Source organism: Triticum aestivum, chromosome 2B (genome assembly GCF_018294505.1).
Source record: "Triticum aestivum cultivar Chinese Spring chromosome 2B, IWGSC CS RefSeq v2.1, whole genome shotgun sequence".
Lineage (NCBI taxonomy): Eukaryota > Viridiplantae > Streptophyta > Magnoliopsida > Poales > Poaceae > Triticum > Triticum aestivum.
The window spans coordinates 692,360,553-692,382,842 of record NC_057798.1 but is presented as its reverse complement, the minus strand read 5'-3'; the positions used below and the strand labels follow the sequence as shown (position 1 = coordinate 692,382,842).

Sequence of the window (22,290 nt, the reverse complement as noted above, 5' to 3'; positions counted from 1 at the left end):
TGACGTCAAAAAAGTTGCATAGGCCAAATAGCATTTCACGGACGTGCGCCTCCATGATCCCACGGATTGTAACTGGAAGTATCTGCCTCATCAGCACGTGACAGTCGTGAGACTTCATCCCGCTGAACTTCTGCTTCGCTGGGTCTAGGTATCTGCTTATCTTCCCCGCGTAACCGTAAGGAAGTTTTACTCCTAGGAGGCAGGTGAAAAACTGCTCGATCTCCTCCTCACTTAGAGTGAAGCATGCGGGAGGGTAGTCATTTCCGGTCTTCTTGGCCTTTTTGCCTTTGCGACGACTTTCTGTGTCCTGCTTCGCCTCATCATCATCATCATTAGTGTGAAGCTCCTGCCTGATGCCCATTGATTTCAAGTCTGCCCTTGCTTTCGGCCCATCTTTGGTCCTCTCTGGCATGTTGAGCAGGGTACCAAGCAGACTCTCGCACACGTTCTTCGTGATATGCATGACATCAAGGCTGTGAGGCACACGGTGGATCTTCCAGTATGGCAAGTCCCAGAAAACAGACCTCGTTTTCCATACCTTCAGCAGCGGCTCTGGCGCCTTCTGCTTCTTTCCCGGCTCTGGCGCCTTTTGCTTCTTTCCCGGCAGTGGGCAGTCTTTCCAATTTTTCAACAGCTTGTCTATTTCCTCGCCGCTCCTCGTACACGGGCGTTTTCGGGGTTCGGTTTCACCATCGAACAGATCCTTGCGTTTCCTCCATGGGTCATCGTCGCGAACACGGTTTTCAAAGACCCGGGATCTCTATCTAGCTAGCGATACGTTGTGTCATCCATGCACCTTACGCATCCAGAAAATCTGTGGACTACCTGCCCCGCGAGATATCCGTAACCGAGATAGGCGTGCACCGTCGTGAGCAGTGGGGCTCTCATAGGGAAATATTCTTTCTCTGCGGCGTCCCACGTATTGGCTGGCGTTTTCCACAGCATGTCAAGCTCCTCTTTCAGCAGCCCCAGATACAGATTGATGTCGTTCCCTGGTTGTTTCGGCCCTTCAATTAGCATACTCATGTGAATGTACTTCCTCTTCATGCACAACCAAGGGGAAGGTTGTACATCCACACAAACACAGGCCAGGTGCTATGTGTGCTTCTCTGGCTGCCAAACAGATAGACTCCATCGGTGCTCGCGCCCAGCACAATGTTCCTTGGACCGTTCCCAAATTCCGAGTCTTCGAAGTTCAACGCTTGCCACTGGCTCGCATCCTTAGGGTGAATCAGCATCTTGTCTTTTTTATCTATCTCCGGATCATTTGCGTCATCTTCTCGCTTCTTCTCCTCCCTATCCGCGTGCCAACGCAGGAGCTTTGCTACCTTAGGGTCCGCGAAATACCGCTGCAGACGAGGAGTGATCGGAAAGTACCACACCACTTTTCGAGGAGCTTTCTTCCTCTTCTTGTATCGAGTGACGCCGCACACCGGACATATGGTAGACTCCGCATGCTCGTCCCGATAAATGATGCAATTGTTCATGCACACATGGTATTTCACGTGCTGTAAATCCAGAGGACACATGATTTTCTTCGCCTCCTCCAAACTGGTCGGGCACTTGTTCCCCTTGGGAAGACGTTCGTGCCAGAATGACATGTTCTCGTCGAAACATGCGTCTGTCATTTTGTGTTTTACCTTCATCTCCAGAGCCATGAGCGTTACTTTCAGGCGGGTATCCTCGGGCCTGCATCCTTCATACAATGGAGTAACCGCGTCTAACTCAAGTTGATCCATCTTGGCTTTCTCTCGGGCGGCACCTCTTGCGTTATCCGTCTGCTTGAGAAGCAGCTCTTGAATATGAGGGTCCTGCACCCAGCCCATCGATGGTCCAGCGTCGCCTGCTCCGCCGGCATCATCATCTTCATGATCATGCCCGTTGTATGCTCCGGCATCTTCCTCATCATCATGTCCTGCATCTTCTACATGATGACTGTGTACAGCATCACCGTCGTGATCATCTCCTGGGGATTCTTCGTCTTCTCGCCCGCCCGAGCCACGGTGGTTGTCTTGCTGCCCTTCCTCATTTCTTGCCCAGACCCCATGGACGACTTCGTAGTCATCTTCATCACCTTGCCACCGATATCGATCCATGAAACCACGCAAGAGCAGGTAGTCCCGCACCTGCCCGGAATCTGGGTCCGCAATAAGGCTCTTCAGCTTGCATCTTCGACACGGACATCTTATCTCCGTCTCGTTCTTTTGAAGCATCTCGGCCTTCACGGACCTCAAAAACCTATTCACGATGCCTTCGGTCATCGTGCGGACCATGGTCGCCTGTGGGGTAGAGCAAAACGATATTTTAGAACCAAGAAAAAATTTGGCATGACTTTCCCTAAAAATAGGACCAAAAAGAATGCTTAATGCCAAAATTCTCGCCGAAACGGAAATGAATCAACATTCCGGCAAAATATTGGCAATTATCGCATTTCAAATACCGGTACACCTCCAAACACAAACACATATGCAACACCACAAACATATGCAACACCACGAACATACATAGATCTAGCTAGGCCATAAAAAGTGCATGTGCACATTGTTGTAGGGAGAACAACATAAATATAGCTTCCCCCCTTACTTACCTATCAAAACAAGGTAATTTAACCACTTAATTTGAATGAATCTATGTTGTAGGGAGAAGCGGTTTATGGGCGTGGACCTGCAGCATGTGCCACGCGGGACGAACAAGGAAGCACACGACATCGCCAAAAGAGCCTCTCACAGGCTCCCTCAGGATCCAGGGGTGTTTGAGGAGTGGATCTTCAAGCCATCTGCGGCCCCGCACGATACGTCTCAAGCACCACCTCAGGAGGACTTCCCACAAGCACCCGAGACGGGCGCTCCAGCCTACGGTCAGCCCTCAAGAGTCCGCTTGTTGCTCGCGCTCGAGCCTCAGGAGGGGTGCTGGACAGAAGAGTTCAAGGCGTACTTGCTTCAAGGGACCCTGCCAGAGAAGGAGGAGGGCGCTGAGCATGTGGCATGTCGGGCGACCGCGTACTGCATCATGGATGGTGAGTTATATCGCAGGAGGCCCAATGATGTTTCGTTGCAGTGCATCTCTAGGGAACAGCGGCTCGAGCTGCTAGCGGACATACATGGAGGGGACTGCGGGCATGACTCCTCGTCCCGCACCCTGGTGGGCAAGGTGTTCCGCGGCGGCTTCTACTGGCCCACCGCGCTCAACGATGGTACTGAGCTGGTCTACTCTAGTGAAGCATGTTAGTTCCACGCCAAGCAGATCCATCAGCCCGCGTAGGGCCTCCAGACGATCCCGATCACGTGGTCGTTTGTGGTCTGGGGGGTGGACATCTTGGGACCATTCCCTCGGGCGCCAGGGGGCTACCGATACCTCTACGTCGCCATCGACAAGTTCACCAAGTGGGCGGAGGTAGAAGTCGTATGCACCATCCCAGCGGGGTCAGCCGTCAAGTTCATCAAGGGAATGGTGAGCCGATTTGGGGTCCCGAATCGCATAATCACCGACAATGGCTCGCAGTTCACCATCAATTTTTTCAAAACATACTGTGCTAACTTTGGAATGCAAATCTGCTACGCCTTAGTAGCACACCCACGGAGCAATGGGCAGGCTGAGAGGGCCAATGCGGAAGTCCTGAGGGGCCTCAAGACCCGCACCTTGAAGAATAAGCTCAAGGCCTGCGGCAGGGGCTAGCTCGACGAGCTACAGTCTGTGATGTGGTCCATCCGCACCACCGCGACCAAGCCAACGGGAGAAACGTCGTTCTTCCTCGTCTACAAAGTAGAAGCAGTTCTCCTTCACGAGGTCAAGCATCGCTCCACACGGGTCCTGGCGTTCGATGAAACGTAGTAGGACGCCACGCGGAGGATGGATCTCGTGCTGGGGGAGGAACACCACCGTCAAGCCTCGCTCCAAGCAGCGAGGTACCAGCAGGCGCTGCGGCGGTACCACTACCACAACGTCCTCTCCAGGACGTTAGAGGTGGGCAATCTCGTCCTAAGGCGGGTGCTCTCCAGGGAGGGGGCTGCATAAGCTCTCTCCCATGTGGGAGGGCCCGATTAGGATTTCCCGTGTCTCTAGGCGTGACGCCGCGCGCCTGCGGACGCAGGACAGGGTCCCCATCCAGAATGCCTGGAACATCCAGCACCTCCGGAAGTTCTAACCCTGAAGAAAGGCGTCGGCCTGTGAAGCAAGGCTCCGGCCTGTGAAGGTCTCCACTCGTGACACTCTCACGTAATAATGAGTGGGGATGTACACGCCCCGGAGTCTCCAGAGAGTCGCCCTGGGGCCTCATGGGGGCTCCCTCCCACGTCCTAGTGGCAGCACTTACCTCCATGCTAGTAAGAAGACTAGATTAGGTGCCAGACGCGGCTTTTCATTTGCTTTCTGAAGTTGCTTGCAGTTTTCTTAGTAGTCTTTCAATGGATTTGGTATTCGCGAACGCTGGTTCCTCGAGTTGTGTTTTCTCCTAAGCTGTTTTGGTCTAAGGACGTGAGAGAGGTAGCAGTCGCCTGCCACTTGTCCTCGTGCTCCTCACGCGTGGGGCTAGATAGGTGTGTGTGCCTAAGTCCTGCCTTGGCGCGCACACACCACGCCGAACCCCGTTATTTCATCTTCATCCTCACGAGGAGCCCTCGATCGAGTTCGCTGGCACCACAACCCCTCAGGTTCGTGCCCCCCGGGCAGCGCGACATGGTGCATCAGGTCCAACCAACCTATGGCAGGGGGCTCGCGTAAGGGGGATTAAGTCGCTCGACAAATTTCCTCTTCCCACAAAGGATAGCTCTGCCCTACCGCGGCTCCTAAGGGCGCAAGTTGTATCTTTGGAGGGCACACGGCGTACGCCCTGGGGGCTCTGTCAAATACCTAAGGTCAGGTCCTTATAAGGCAGAGGACGACTGCACATACCAAGCTAAGCCTTCCTACCTTAGCCCGCTCAAATTGCAAACACTACAACACAGCATCAAGATAGCAATTATAACATAAAAGGCATAGCACCAACGATTCATCACATGCCCTCCCAGGGTACATTCTTCTTTTTTGGATTGCAGGAGAAAGGAAAAGCTAAACAAAGAGAGCCCGAAGGCGGAAAGCTTGGCACCAGTGCCGCATCCTCAAGCAGCGCCTCAAGGTAGCCCGGCTCTCCACCAGTTCTTCCTCAGGAGATCTGAGGCCACAGGCCTTGAGTCCAAGTTCGCTGGCCCCCAACTTCAAGCCAGGCTCCTCTCCATCTTCACTGGAGCGTTGTGGCGGGACGAACCACAGGCGTCCCCGACATGAGCATGATGACGCGACGGCCGGTCGTAGCCACCACTGCTCGAGCTCTTGTTTGAGGAAGAGCTGCCATCACGGGAGGAGGAGCGCACGTCGCCAAGGCCAAGCTCGCCGTCGCCACCATTGTTGTTGCTGCTGTCCTCCGGGAAGCACCACACGCGGCGGCCGTCCCCCCTGAACACCCTCACGTGGAGGGTCGCCAGGCCGTCATACTTCAAGTGTAGGGTGCACCTTTCGCCCAGGCCGCGCGCGTGGGCGAAGGTCTGCCAGGCATGGGCTAGCACCACACTTCCAGAGGCGGAGACCTCAGTGCTAACCCACTAAGCTATACTGTAGCACCCGTCAGCCTGCAGCCAAAGGCCGGCAAGCCCTGAAGAGGGAAGCTCGCCGAAGAAGAAGCGTGGGAGCCGGAGCGAGGTGCCAACCGGGCTCTCCGACCACACCACGAACTCAAGGAGTACCTCCAGCGAGGAAAAGCGCGGCCGAGGTGGGCGCACAATAACGGCGCGCCTCCCTTCATCATGGGGGACGCTCTGGAGCCGGTGGCCCCTGCCGCGGGAAGAGGTGCCGTTACAGATGCCTAGAACAATGCTGCCTTTGGGGGGCACGCGCTCGCGTCCCCTGGATGCTGCCGGAGGGACCGCAGGGTGCTTGCGGGGACGGCCACGACCCCTCTTGGGAGGAGGAGAGGCTGGCCCCTCCTTGGGGGCCTTCCCCTTCTCGGCCGCTGAAAACCTCTTCGATGATGCCATTGGAGCAAGACAGAGAGGAGAGAAGAAGGCGGGAGCAAGACGAAGGAAAGATGGACGGGGGGCTCTGCCCCTCCCTCACATTTAGAGCCAAGAGAGGCCAACTGCTGACCTCCAAGACCTCGCGCCATCATGACCCTCTGCATGCAGCATCGACCAGTCAAGTCAAACAGTTACCAAGGCAGCGTGTGGAAATGGAGTCACCCACGTCCAATCAATCGCCATGCATCATCAAGGACGCAGGCGGTTAGTGCCCATGGCGCTCCGCACTGGCCCTTTGGCTTTGCCTGGAAGCCAAGTCCGAGCGCGCCTTGGGCCTGGGGGCTATTGTCGGGGTCCTGGACTTGGGTGTATCCAGTCACTAGTAGAAAAAGTACCTTATGTGAGACACATTAGTCCCAGTTCGATTTTGGCACAATACTAATGGTATCATTAGTATCGGTTCAAATGGCTATGCATTAGTGCCGGTTTGTGTTGAACCTTTAGTACCGGTTCGTGCCACGAACCGGTACTAAAGGGGTGGTGGCAGGCTGGCGTCAGGCCGGGGCCCCACGAGCCCCTTTAGTCCTGGTTTGTGGCACAAACCGGTACTAAAGGGCCAACCTTTAGTACCGGTTCGTGCCACGAACCGGCACTAAAGGGGTCTAACCTATAGTCCCGGTTGGAGACACAAACCAGGAATATAGGGCAATTTTCAAACTTGAAAAAATCATAACTAAATCATCCTAATTCAAAAAAATACATATAATATATCAAAATTTGCAGAACAAGTTTTCCGTTTCGACAATTTTTTAAATCACAAAATTCCAAAGGGAAAATAGAGTTTTTGGGCGTTTTAGACGTTTTTAGACGTTTTTAGCGTTTAGTGCTAGGGTTTAGATTTCAGAGTTTAGGGTTAGGTTTTATGGTTTAAACCCTTAGTTTTTACTGTTTAGCATAGAGTTTCCGACGTTTTAAGTCCCGGGTTTAGGGTTTAGGACAATTTTTGAAATGACAAAATTGTAAAAGGAAAAAAAGATATGCTCTAATTTATGTTTTTTTTAATTTTGGTTAAATCTTGTCAAACCGGTCAAACAACTGATTCAAGAAATATAGAGTGTTACTAAATAATTACGCAATAATATTAGTGTTACTAAATAAGTATCTCAGGTTTTTTGAATTTTGGTCAAATCTGGTCAAACTATGGTCAAACTATTTATTCAAGAAATATTAGTGTTACTACATAATTATTGTTTTTTGAATAACAGTTTCAAACTAAAACAGTGAAACGTGTGACTTCATGCTCAAGCTAAACTCCTGAGGGTTAATAGGATTCACATCTTACTATTGTCAGGAAAACAACAAGTGCAAACTTGGAAACGAGGGAGAATAGAACCCGGAAGTTAAGCGTGCTCAGGCTAGAGTAGTGAGAGGGATGGGTGACCGGCCGGGAAGTTAGACAATTTGGAATGAGTGATCCACACTCGAGCAATTAAGATGGGCGATTAGAGACTAAATCATCAAATAATTCAGAAAATTGAAAATCGAAAAAAAATAAAAAAAAATCCAAAATTTTCAAAAAATAATTTCAAAAAAATACCTTTAGTGCCGGTTGGTAACATCAACCGGTACTAAAGGTCCACCATACCACAGCGCGAGCTCACGACACGTGGTGGGCCTTTAGTGGCGGTTCGTGCCGAACCAGTACTAAAGGGGGGAGGCCTTTGGTCTCCACTCTTTAGTGCCGGTTGCAGAACCGGCACTAAAGGCCCTTATGAACCGGTATTAAAGCTCCGTTTTCTACTAGTGAGTCCGGCTTGCCTGCGGCCCACCACATGGCTCCATCGACGGCCAGGTATGGCCTAGCTTCATCACCAACACCACAAGACCCTCGCGAGGGGCCAAGCCTTGCGAGGCGGACGACGCCAAGACATCCGAAGGAAGTGGCTTCCTCAGGAGGGCTCCTGAGGAGCGGAGAGTTCTATGCAGCTACCCCATGAGGCTCAGCTGACGTGAGCCATGACGACCAAGGCCAGGAGGGCGCAGAGCGCAGGTTTCCTATTCGGTGCAAGGAAGGCAGGCCACAGGTGTGGAGTCCTGATGAATCAGCCAAAGGTTTCCATTCTGGTGCAACAAGAGCAAGACCTCTAGGACGGAGGTCATCACCGAGACCACCGCAGCGTCACGACCAAAGGCTTTTCGCAGGTGAAGACTGTACTGCTTATCCCCTTTCAAATCCCGTCGTTGTGGAATCCCTTCCCGCTCATATTTGGGAAGAGGACCAAGGCCACTATATACAGGACTTAGCCACCACCATAGAGGAGGACCGGAAACTAGAACAAGTAGAGCACCACACCAGCACAACAATACCTCACCTCCTGAGGCTTGTTCATCCTTTGTACTAGTTCATCCATAGCCCCTCGAGGCAATCCACCACACCACACTGGATTAGGGTATTACACGACAACGGTGGCCCGAACCAGTATAAATCTCTATGTCTTTGTGTCTTTGTGACCTCCGCGGGCGAGGCTAGGGAGGATCGCGAGTAAGCAGGCTGGACAGGTTGAGATCTCCGTACGCACCCTAGAGTTCGAACCTCTCAAGGGTTACCGGATCCCTAAATCCGACATCAGCAATCTACATACCCGCAACATCAAGACTATTTAAGCTAATGGGTAGGATGTGGTAATGAGCTGGAGTTGCAGCAAGCGCTGAGCAAATATGGTGGCTAAGATGAGAAGCTACACAATGGTCGTGAAGCTAGAAGTGATCAAGAAGTGATCCTGAAACTACTTACGTTGAAACATAACCAAAACTGTGTTCACTTCCCGGACTCCGCCGAAAAGAGACCATCACGGCTACACACGCGGTTGACGCATTTTCATTAAGTGAATTGTCAAGTTCTCTACAACTGGATATTAAAAAATTCCCATCTTCCACATAACCGCGGGCACGGCTCTCGAAAGTTTATACCCTGCAGGGGTGTACCATCTTACCCCATCACAAGCTCTCACGATCAATGAAGGAAATTCCTTCTCCCAGAAAGACCCAATCTGTCTCGGAATCCCGATTACAAGACATTTCGACAATGGTAAAACAAGACTAGCAAGACCGCCCAAATGTGCCGACAAATCCCGATAGGAGCTGCACATATCTTGTTCTCAGGGCACACTGGATAGGTCAAGCTACGAGTAAAACCAGCCCTCAAGTTTCCCCGAGGTGGCCGCGCAGGTTGCCCGGTTCGGACCAACACTTAGAGAAGCACTGTCCCGGCAGGGTTAAAATAAAGATGATCCTCGGGCTCGCGAAAACCCAAGGGAAAGGTAATAGGTTGTTAGGAAAATGTAAAACCAAGGTTGGGCCTTGCTGGAGGAGTTTTATTCAAAGTGAACTGTCAAGGGGTTACCATAAACCCAACCACGTAAGGAAGGCAAAATCAAGGAACATAACACCCATATGACGGAAACTAGGGCGGCAAGAGTGGAACAAAACACCAGGAAAAAGGCCAAGCCTTCCACGCTTTACCAAATATGTAGATGCATTAATTAAAATAAGAGATACTGTGATATCCCAACATAAACATGTTCCAACATGGAGCAATCTTCAACTTCACCTGCAACTAACAACGGAATAAGAGGGGCTGAGCAAAAGCGGTAACTTAGCCAAACAACAGTTTGCTAGGAAGGTGGGTTAGAGGCTTGACATGGCACTATGGGAGGCATGGTAAATAAGTAATAGGTAGTGCAGCATAGCGATAGAACGAAGCAAGTAGCAAGCAATGATAGAAGTGATATCGAGGGTCATGGTCATCTTGCCTGAAATCCCGATAGGAAGAAGAACGAGTCCATGAAGAAGACAAAAGGACATAGCTGAACGGATCCTCACAAATGCAACATTACCGAAACTATCAAGGAGAAGCGCAACCGGAAAGAAGCAAACAACATGGTAAACAACCATCAGATAAGCATGGCATGATGCAAAATCAAGTATGATGCATGTCCGGTTTAATGCGTCATGGCATGGCAAAGAGCAACAAACAATACTACAAGTTAAGTGGAGCTCAATATGCAACGAGTTGCATATTTACGAAACACCACATTCAAGTTATTTAGTACGCTCTCGTTTAGGTACACAACAATATTAAATGTTGTTAAACATGGCAAGAGGTGAAACATAAGTAACTAACTATTTAGGCAACTTTAAATGAGGCCAGAAACAGCAAACAACAATTCTGAAAAATCCCCATGTGCATATTTTGAGTTTGCTATTGTTCTTCCCTAAACCATATTTTAATGTTGTTAGACAGTAAAACAAAGTGCACCAAGTTAATATATGCATTGTTCCACCCCATTTACATATAAAGTTTATTTAAAACCAAGCTACGGTTATTTAGCTGTGAAATAAATCATTTTAACATGGCATTTATGCAAAATAAAGAAAACAACAAGTAAAACATTTTAAACATTGATGAGAGTTGCAAAATATTAAACTAGATGAAATTCTAAGTATTTTACATATTTTAATAATTTTAATCCAATGCATGGGTTGTGAGTAATCAGAGGCGAGGGGCACGACCTACTTGTGGCTCGCCGGAGCTCGGACCGGCAGAGGTGGCACGTGGCCGAGGGGTGGAGGTGTTCGTCTTGGGCAGCGATGGGAAGAAGAAGGAGGTGCCATAGACGAGTTCCTACTTGTTATAGCGGACAGCAGGCGAGGAACTCGGGCGCCTCGACGCAGAGGTGCCAGGGATCGAGAGGATGGAGCTCGGGGACAGGAGGATCCAGGAGGCGGGGATGGTGGGCGTCGGGCAGAGGAGAAGCGGCACGGCGAGGAGGTATTGCTCTGGATGGTGGAGGAGATATAGAGAGCGGCTACATTAGGAGGCAGCGACGAGCTCCTATCAGCGACGGGAGGGAGCTCTTGCAGATCATCCGTAGCGGGTCAGGGACAGGAGAGAGAAAAAGGAGCACGAGGAGGTGAAGTGGAAGGGGATCGGTGGATAAACTTGGTAGGAGGCTGGAGCTGGTTGGCTTGGACGAGATCTGGGAGGACCCCAACATGAAGGAGACCAGGTGGAGGTGCTGTGGCTGGATGGATTTGATGGGTGGCAACTGTGGTGATTCGAGGAGGGAGGAGGCTGGTTGGAGATCTGGTTGGTGAAATGGATCGGGGGAGGATCCCAAGGGAGACAGGAGAGGGGTGGTAGGCTGGCGGCGGTGCGATGGAAAATGGATGGATGGGACATCTAGGGATTAGTGTTCGGTCTGGTTATATAGTGAGTGGGTTAGGTTAGTGTCTAATTGGACCCTCCGATTTACATCAGGAGGTCGAGAATAAATAGGTTAGGGAGTCCAAATAAGAAGACGGAGATGTTTTAGGGATGTTTGGGGATGATCCGGACTCATCGGTCACGACAACCCGGTTCGGGTTCAGAGCAGTTTTTAGACGCGCGCGCAAGAGGGGGTCGGTGGTTGTGCAGAGAGGTTAGGTGGTTTCAACGGAAACACGGTTGGTCTCGGAACGGTCAACGAACACAACAGAGAGAAGCGAGGAGCGGCAACTATGAGCGGATGCAAGTATTAAGAAAACAAAGATGATGTAATGCGGAGGATGCTATGAGATGAAATGCATGACATGAACAAAATGCAAAGCAAAAGACAAAAAACCACCCACGAAGGAAATGACATATCACATAGCCGGAAATGGCAAGAGTTGGAGTTTAAATTATGGAAAGTTACATCCGGGGTGTTACACCTAACGAAACTTGTTCATTGATCCTCTCAAAGGACCAGACACCAAGGCGAAAGGCAGCACAAATGCACGACAAAGTACCTCAAGGATCTTCAAAGATCACCTCTTCCCCTTTTAGCATTTGTACCCAACTTTCCCTTGTGCTCGGCATGTAAAAAATCCTCGATGCATATAGCATTATCTATATAAATACGTTTTGACGTATCAATCAGACTATAATGAAAACAGTTTTTTCACCCAAACTATTCGGTATTGGCTTATCTCATAATCTGTATCCCCTCTTCTCTTTCATATGATTGTCATGTACACCACAACACGACCTAAATCACCAGGGGCTCCATTCAGCCACGTATATTTCTTGAATATATGATAAGTCTGAACACTTTTACAGTACAATTCGGCGTACCGAATCTAGCATTATATGCATCAGCTCCAAATCATGTCTTGGGTCAATAGTTGGGTTGCCCGGCTCCTGTGGTTACTACCTTACGTTCGATTGTTCATCTAAGGAAGTAAAGGGAGAACATTGCGATTCTGTTTCTAGTTAGCCGGATAAACACCTCAATACAGAAAGCCGAAAACTGACTGTCATGATGCCACGAGAGCTGGTCAGCTATTCGGTGACTCAGTATAAATCTCTTGCGATTTTTTCCGTGTCACGCGTAGGAGTTGTTTTTACCTAGTCAGGTGTCTATAACAACCTAGTTCAGATAACCGAACAATACCAGGGGTTGCGCCTACAATCTTATTGTCAAACTACTATGGCTAAGTGAGAGTGATAAAGCCGCATGGTCTGATTGCCTGGTTCGCCGCACTAGCACCTCCTTCAAGGACCAAATCATTGGGATAAGAGTGTTTTTGTGTTGTTCCCAACACCACCGTACTAAGTACGTGAGGGGCTGAAGCCGACGACTGGCAAACAGTCGGTGTACAGAAGTAGGGGCTCTACTTTGTACCCCTTTACCTGTGCACGGGCAGTCAGAACCACGTCTACGGCCGCACTTAGCAGGGAAGAGGAGGGAGGCCGAAGCCACAAGACAATCAAGCAACGCCAAGACCAGAAACACGAAGAGCAAGGGGGCGAGGTGGACTCCCCCGGCAAGACCCTTGCCGAGACAACTTGCCCAACACCAGCGGAGTGCGCCACCCTTGAGCCCGAGGCTTCCAACATCATCAACCACATTAGAACCAAGGCTCGGGAGACACCTCCATGGTGGCATGCAGATCTTTGTGAAGATCATTGACACACAATATCAAATGAGGACCAGAAGACGACGATCCTCGGCACGATCCTTCTCGAGGAAACCCACGAGGCCTCCGACAAGATCCTTGCCGGGCACGACCGCAATGCCGCAGGAAGACCCTTGCCGGGGCCCCGGCAAGACCCTTGCCGAAGCAATCAACAGGGCCGCGGCCAGGACCGCAGCTGCCAAGGTTCCACCGCCGTTCCCATGCAGCTGCTAGCCCAACCAGCCAGGCGAGCACCTACGTGGCAACTTGCGGCCCCGAGGCCAACTCAGCAAGCACCTGCATGGTGTCATGCAGATCTTCGTGAAGACGCTGCCACCACGCCAGCTCAGAAGCCTGCTAGCCTACATGGTGCCACACGCCTCACTGGCCAGGGCGCGTGTCAAGGCAAGGCGAGGCGATGACGGATGGGACGGGCCTCATTTCCATCCCCGATAAAGCGACGGGACACCTAAGGAGCGCATTTAATGCGTCCTGTCCCATAACGACTAGCGATAAGCATAGCTAATGTACGCTATCCACCTGCTATGTACGGAATGAAACCTTCGGGAGCATGATTTTTGGAACGAACATGATCCAGGAGACGTTGAGTACAAGCCAGGGAAGCTTCAAGGAGGCCAGGAGAAAGGAGGTCGCACCTACCCCCTCCGGGTGCGCCCCCTGTCTCGTGAGCCCCTCGAGCGTCCCCCGACCCACTTCTTTCCCCTATATATTCCCATATACCCTAAAACCATCGAATATGAAGATAGATCGGGAGTTCCGCCACCGCAAGCCTTTGTATCCACCAACAACCTCTCGGGATCCCGTTCCGGCACCTTGCCGGAGGGGGAATCCCTCACTGGTGGCCATCTTCATCATCCCGGCGCTCTCCATGACGAGGAAGGAGTAGTTCACTCTCGGGACTGATGGTATGTACCAGTAGCTATGTGTTTGATCTCTCTCTCTCATGTTCTCTCTATGGAACGATTTTGATGTATCGCGAGCTTTGCTATTATAGTTGGATCTTATGATGTTTCTTCCCCTCTACTCTCTTGTGATGAATTGAGTTTTCCCTTTGAAGTTATCTTATCGGATTGAGTCTTTAAGGATTTGAGAACACTTGATGTATGTCCTGCCGTGTTTATCTGTGGTGACAATGGGATATAACGTGATCCACTTGATGTATGTTTTGTTGATCAACTTGCGGGTTCCGCCCATGATCCTATGCATAGGGGTTGGCACATGTTTTCGTCTTGGCTCTCTGATAGAAACTTTGGGGCACTCTTTGAAGTACTTTGTGTTGGTTGAATAGATGAATCTGAGATTGTGTGATGCATATCGTATAATCATGCCCACGGATACTTGAGGTGACAATGGATTATCTAGGTGACATTAGGGTTTTGGTTGATTGGTGTCTTATGGTGTTATTCTAGTACGAACTCTTGAATAGATTGATCAAAAAGAATAACTTTGAGGTGGTTTCGTACGCTACCATAATCTCTTTGTTTGTTCTCCGCGATTAGTGGCTTTAGAGTGACTCTTTGTTGCATGTTGAGGGATTGTTATATGATCTATCTATGTTATTATTGTTGAGAGAACTTGCACTAGTGAAGGTATGAACCTTAGCCCTTGTTTCCTACCATTGCGATACCGTTTACGCTCACTTTTATCATTAGTTACCTTGCTGTTTTTGTATTTTCAGATTACAAAAACCTATATCTACTATCCATATTGCACTTGTATCACCATCTCTTTGCCGAACTAGTGCACCTATACAATTTACCATTGTATTGGGTGTGTTGGGGACACAAGAGACTCTTTGTTATTTGGTTGCAGGGTTGTTTGAGAGAGACCATCTTCATCCTACGCCTCCCATGGATTGATAAACCTTAGGTCATCCACTTGAGGGAAATCTGCTACTGTCCTACAAACCTGTGCACTTGCAGGCCCAACAACGTGTACAAGAAGAAGGTTGTGTAGTAGACATCACAAGTCACGCATCGTAGCTAGCTCGAGAACACTGAAATACACACCAAAGCAGAACTAGGATATTACGCGATACCCGCAGCCCAAACCTGGGTAAGCGACCTTTGTGCTGGCTCTTAGACCCACTCTTCTCACAACCCCGTGCGTGCCGCCCACAGTAGGGATTCCGTTGATCCCATAGTGTCGTTTCCACCGACATATTTGGTGTGATGTCGGTGGGAACGACACCTATGGGATCAACGGAATCCCTACTGTGGTCGGCGGGCGTGGGGTTGTGAGAATAACGGGTCTAAGAGCCAGCAGAAAGGTCGTTTATCCAGTAGGGATTCCGTTGATCCCATAGGTGTCGTTTCCACCGACATCTTTGGCATGCCAGGCAGGGGGCGCAGTTGTGAAACTCTGGTCTAGCAGTCCTCCATCGCCATGGCTTCCAAGGAAGAAGGCGATCGAACAGGCGGCACCATCTGCGGATGCAGTGAGCGCTCACGCAACGACAGAAAAGCTAAGGCACGCAAACACTTTCTGTGTTTCTTTTTATATAAGGCTATTCTCCTTGAGAGATCTTTCCCTCTTATACGAAACCTGCACGTAATGGGTCCCTTCCACTATTGGCAACGCCTTCGTTCTGTTTCGAGTCCGCTCAACAGTTCAAGCGGCTGCATCAAAAATGGCAGGGTAGCCTTCGCTATTGGCAACGCTCTCGTTCTGTCTCGAGTCCGCTCGACAGCTCGAGCAGCCACGCTGAGAACGGCAAGGTGGTTCACCTGGTAGCACGCACGGATAGTTAAATGATCCAATTATGTTATTATTGTTGAGAGAACTTGCACTAGTGAAAGTATGAACCCTAGGCCTTGTTTCCTAGCATTGCAATACTGTTTGTGCTTACTTTTATCATTAGTTACCTTGCTGTTTTATAATTTCAGATTATAAAAACCTATATCTACCATCCATATTGCACTTGTATCACCATCTCTTCGTCGAACTACTGCACCTATACAATTTACCATTCTATTGGGTGTGTTGGGGACACAAGAGACTCTTTGTTATTTGGTTGCAGGGTTGTCTTTCGTGAGTATGATGAAAAGGAAAATTGTGCTCAAGTGCTAGAAGAAGAAATCTATAAAATGTTTGATACTAAATCTTGGAATGATGAGCATGATTGCAATGTTGTTAGTATAAACTATTTGAATATCCATAGTACTAATGATGGTTGCACTAGTTATAATGAAAATATCTCTTATAAGCATGTCGATTTTTGTGGAGTAGATTGGGTTTGCAAGTACACACCAAATAGGGAAAATAGATATTGCAAGAGGCATAAGTATTTAGAAACTAAAGGGTTGCAAGAAAGTCTTGATGTTTGTGATGAAAAATTCAATTCTTTTCACGCCCCTTGTGAACTTTGCAATGAACGTGATCATTTAAATCTGCAATGCAAATTGTTTCATGATCGAATCATGTCCAAAAATTGTGATAACTTGATTACCATTGAGCATCATAAAGAGCTTAGTCTTCTTTTGGGGTATGAAGAAATGAAATGTATAACTGAGGGTATTCCAAAATTTATTCTCGATAAATGTCTTGATTTTGATCTAGAGAAGATTTATTTGTATTGTGCGGTGAATTTCATTGAAAATCCTTATATTGCTAATTACCTAAAGAAAAGAAAGCAATTAGAAGGTGACGAGAATACTAATGAAAGGGAAGAGACTTCCCAATATCCTCCTGTTATTTCTTATGATGAATCAGGTAACGAGGAGGAGCTTTCTATTCAACCAATCTCATCAATAAGGAGCTCAAAGAAGAAGGTTGAACCCACACATAATGTGAAGAAGAAAAAGAAAAGAAGGTGCAACAAAGGTAAAAAGGTATCCCTCCCAAATGATGTTTCTCATACTACTCATTGTGATGATGATAATTGCTATACTATTGGTGCTATCCATACTATTAATGATGAGAGTGATTATGCTTATGATATGAAAAGGCCCAATCTAGGGGAAGCTATGTTTGATAAGGATGAAATATTTGAGAATATATTTGCTGAAATTAATGTTTGTCCCAAGCTTGGGGATGCTATGTTTAATGAAGATGATATTTTTAGCATACCAAGTTTTGATATGCAAAGTTGTTATGATGATAGCATGCCTCTTACCTATGATGATTATAATTACGAAAGTGGATTTGGAAGAGTGTCAACTTTATTTAGTGATTCCACTATCTTGGGAGAGGTTTCAATCGATTATGATGAGAAGGAAGTTGCTACTTATGATGATTATTGTGATGAAACCTATGCTATAAAAAGTAGTGATAATTATATTTATAAAACTTGGCATGATTATGATTACCATTTTTCTAAACATTACTCTTTTAATGTGGAAACAATTTTTAGTGTTCAAGTCTCTTATGATACTCCCACTATTTCGAATGAGATGAATTTTGCTTATGTGGAGAGTAGTAAATTTTCTATGCTTGTAGATCATGAAAATAATGCTTTAGGTGCTGGTTATATTGTTGAATTCGTTCATGATTCTACTGAAAATTATTATGAGGTGGGAACATATGCTTGTAGGAATTGCAATTATATCAAGTTTCCTCTCTATGTGTTGAAAATCTTGAAGCTATGCTTGTTTTACCTTCCTATGGTTGTTGATTATTGTTCTCATAAGTTGTTTTCTCACAAAATCCCTATGCATAGGAAGTGGGTTAGACTTAAATGTGCTAGTCATATTCTTCATGATGCTCCCGTTATGTTTCAACTCTTATCTTTTATGTGAGCATCATTGCCATCATCATGCCTAGCTAGAAAGGCATTAAAGAAAAGCGCTTGTTGGGAGACAACCCAATATTTACCCTTACTGTTTTTGTGTGTCCACATGATTATGCTACTGTATTAATCATGTTTTATAGCTTTTGTTTCAGTAACGTGCCAAGTAAGACCTTTAGGATATCTTATGGTGATAGTTGTGTTGATCCTGCTAAGAATCCGAAACTTTTGCACATAGTAAATTATTTTTGTTAATTCACAAAAACGCGCTTCTGATGTGATTCTTTTTGCTCTGGATGTTACACAAATTTCGTAGGACTTCCTAATTTGGTGGGATTTTTGGAGTTCCAGAAGTATACGTTTGATACAGATTACTACAGACTGTTCTGCTTTTGACAGATTCTGTTTTCCATGTGTTGTTTGCTTATTTTGGTGAATCTATGAGTAGTATCAGAGGGTATGAACGATAGATAAGTTGGAGTACAGTAGATATTACACCAATATGAATTTAGAATGAGTTCATTACAGTACCCAAGTGGTGGTTTTATTTTCTTATACTAACGGAGCTTATAAGTTTTCTGTTGAGTTTTGTGTTGTGGAGTTTTCAAGTTTTGGGTACAGATTTGATGGACTATGGAATAAGGAGTGGCAAGAGCATAAGCTTGGGGATGCGCAAGGCACCCCAAGGTAATATTCAAGGACAACCAAGAGCCTAAGCTTGGGGATGCCCCGGAAGGCATCCCCTCTTTCGTCTTCGTTCATCGGTAACTTTACTTGGAGCTATATTTTTATTCACCTCATGATATGTGTTTTGCTTGGAGCATCATTTTCTTTTGTTAGTATTTGCTTGCTGTTATTTAGAATAATGTTTTGCATCTTTAGTTTCAATAAAAATGTCAAGGATAGCCTTTGCCGTGCTTATTTTGCAAGTATACATGTTGCTGTTTCAAAACAGAAAGTTTACCGCTGTTGAAAAAATTCCCTGGAAAAGTCAGAGAATGATATAATGTTGAAACTTTTTGCATAATGAGCTCTGATAAATCTTCTACAGCTTAGTATTTTTCTCATAATTTTTGGAGTTCGGTAAGTATGAAGAATCTTGCATTATTTACAGACTATACTGTTTTGGCACATTGCTGTTTTGTTTGCATTGTTTGCATATGTTTGCTTGTTTAATGATTCTATTTGAGGATAGGAGTATTAAATATGCAGAGACATTTAGTATACAATGTTGAATAATAATTTTAGTGATTTGTTACATTACAAAATGATAAGGTTTTGCATTGGTTTATACTAACCTATCTCACGAGTTCTTGTTGAGTTTGATGTGGATGAAGCTTTTGATAAAAAGAGAAACCATGATATTAGAGGAATTGATGAGACACAAAAGTTCAAGCTTGGGGATGCCCAAGGCACCGCAAGATAATATTTCAAGAAGTATCAAGCATCTAAGCTTGGGGATGCCTCGGTAGGCATCCCACCTTTCTTCTTCAACCATTATCGGTTAGTATCGGTTGAACCTAAGTTTTTGCTTATTCACATGAGTTGTGCTATCCTTGCAATGTCATTTTATTTTGGTTTGCTTGATGTTTGAATACAATACCAAGATCTGAAATTCTTAAATGAGAGATAGTCTTCACATAGTGATAAGTGCATTTCATATATATAATTTGGCACTCAAATTTAGCATCTATCGTGATATATCCATCCATTCTTGCTATGAGTTGTGATATATTTGAATGAAAATCATATAAAAGATCATTTACTTGTCATTTGTTTCTTTTGCAGAAAAGTGCGCAAGGCACTATAATCGTCAAGATTTCTACTATGTGGCTAACGAGAAGAGAGAAGGGCTTGTGTGTGACGACAAGAAGTAATCAAAGGGGCTAACTATAGAAGAGAGGGGATCTACTTGGGAAGGAAGAAGATAGTAGGAGGGCCCATGTGCAAACATCAAAATCTGCCGTGAGGGGATCAAAATCCCTAGGTCACTACACAATTCCCCGAGGCCTGGCATCTCATCTCTCTCCCTCACCCCTCCTTCTCCACCACCGGCCGCCGCCGCGGCCAGGCCGGCATGGCGGTGCGCCTGCTGCTCCTCCACTCAGCCACGAGCACCATCCGCCGCACCATCCATCCATCCCAGCCACGCCGCGCCATCCATCCACCACTCCACCAGCGCCATCCCTCCACTTCGCCGTCGCGCGTCCCATCAGACACGAGGACGCGGGCATCTGAACCTCCGCGTGAGCGCTCCTCCCCGCTCCTTCTCTTTTCCATCACCGCCCCTTGCTTCTTTCCTCCACTCCTCCATCGCTCTGCAGCTTCCCCTTCCCTTTCCTCGCAGTTGACCCTGTTCTCAATCTCTGCTGCTCTTCTCAATCCTCGAAACTGCTACCTCTCTCTTGCTGCTCCCGTTCTGCTTCTCCTCTTGCTGCTGCTGCTTGTGCGCTACAGCTGCACCTTCTTCTCCTGCCTACTACTTCTTCTTCTTCCCTGCGTCACTTCTGCTGCTCCTGCTCTTCTCTGCCTCGCCACTATTCTTCTTACATGAACCTCAAAACTGCTGCTGCTCTCTTTCTTTCTCTTTCTCTCACTCTTTCTATGTGTGTGTGTAGTTGCTGATAGTTACTACTAGATGCTAGACCAATTACATTCAAATCAGCATTAGCTCTCTATGTGTCTGTAAGTCAGTTAGTGTACTGTTCTGTTCTGAAAAGGTGAAACTTGTGTACTGTTCTGAACACCTAATTTATGTAAAATGAAGATATGTAATACCTTGTAAGGTTCAGATTTTAGTTCTGTTTCATACTTGCAGCTATAGTGCAGGATTAATATATGGTCTATGTGATTTTGCTTCCAAGTTATTTCTCTGTACTAGTTAATTTTCTATTTGTTTGATGTTCAGCTCTTGTGCTACTTGTCAAGTGAGACGTGTAAATTCGACATTTTCTAGTACCTGTGTTAGCTCCAAGTACCTGTGATATATATACATATGTGTGTGTCTGTGATGTGATACATTTATGTTCTGTCCTGCAATCTTGTTTCTTCCCTCTGTTCATGTTCGATAGTTATATTTGTGTCCTTGTCATGTTACGTTCATGTCCTTTCACTTCTCTTGTCATTGATGTATGCTCGTATTAGTATTTTAATTTCTCAAGCATTACGGAAATAACAAAAAGACAATGAGTAAAATCTGAATCTCCATGTGCTCTTTGCATTTTCTTTGTCGACGATCATTGGAACAACCTTGTTTAGTGTAGGTTTATTTTCTTGCTTTCATAATCTGAATTGTGTTACCTAGCTTTAGCCAAGCACGATCATCGATTTGCCTAGTCCCTGAGGAGAACACGACATCCGTAGTTTGGGCACAAAAACCCTGCTATATTATAATTGATCATTTTTTCGCCGTTGCCGGGGACTAGCGTCGAGCGATTATGTTAGCTATAGACTAGGTTTATTTTAGTTTCATGTTTAATTCATCGTGTATTTCTTTTTCTGTGTTTCTTTTATATTTTTTCCTTGTTGTTGCTTCGGCTTATTAGGATACTAACATTCTGACTAGTATTTACTGTTTATGAGTGTGCGTAGGAAATCTGATCTATTTGCAGGTTGATTGATAGTTACACTTGGTGGAGATATGGTGATGCTTCGTGATATTTGGATGCCAAGCAGCCAATGCTATTTCACAGGGCCACTTTGGCCGTCTTTTGAGGCAGAAAATTTTGAGCTAAAGCCTGGTCTTATTGCTTTGGTTCAACAACAACAGTTTGGAGGTCTGCTCACTGAGGATCCCTATGAGCACTTATACCGAGTCATGGAGTATTCAGGTACAGTCAAGTACCATGGAGTTCCTCAAGATGCTATCAAGTGCATGCTATTCTCATTCTCTCTCCGGGGTGATGCTCGTGCTTGGTATCGATCCTTGCCGTCAAGATCATTCAGTTGGAATGAGATATCACAAGCTTTCTTGGATAAATATTTCCGACTACACAAGCAGTCCGCAATTTGAGATGAGATCCTCAGCTTCGTTCAGCGTGAAGGCGAGAGCTTGTATGATGCTTGGGAGAGATACAAGGCTTTATTCAGGAGATGTCCTAACCACGAGCTCGAGAGATGGTTAGAGATGCAAATATTCTATAGAGGATTGACTTCGAACACTCGAGCTTATGTCGATATGGCAGCGGGTGGAGCTATTACAAACAAGACACTTGATGAAGCTTTTCTGCTGATTGAGAGCATAGCTTTCCACCAACTTCAGCGGTACAATAAGAAGCCCATGTCTGATTCATTGGTTTGCTTGCAACAAATCACTACACCTCAGCCACCAATTCTTACACAGAACCCTGAACCTCTATCTTAGTGTGACAAGATTGAGCTTGCATGGATTATCTTTGACGATGATGACACCATTCTAGTTGACACACACGCTACAGATCATATGGATACTAGTTTTGGAGATTCGGTTTTGCATTGTGATGATTCTTCCATGGATGGGCCAGAGCTGTAGTTAGTTGTTTTTGATATTGAGGAGTCACCTTTAGTTGATATTGATCATGTGCTGCTAGAGCCACATAT

At 46.8% G+C, this 22,290-nt stretch overlaps 1 non-coding gene across 1 annotated transcript; it reads right to left on the bottom strand.

The window, feature by feature from the left end:
* Window positions 1-21,717: 21,717 nt before the first annotated feature.
* LOC123047771 (small nucleolar RNA R71) lies at window positions 21,718-21,822 on the bottom strand. The gene has a single exon (XR_006423135.1). It is a non-coding gene; the product is annotated as a small nucleolar RNA R71 (small nucleolar RNA).
* Window positions 21,823-22,290: the final 468 nt, after the last annotated feature.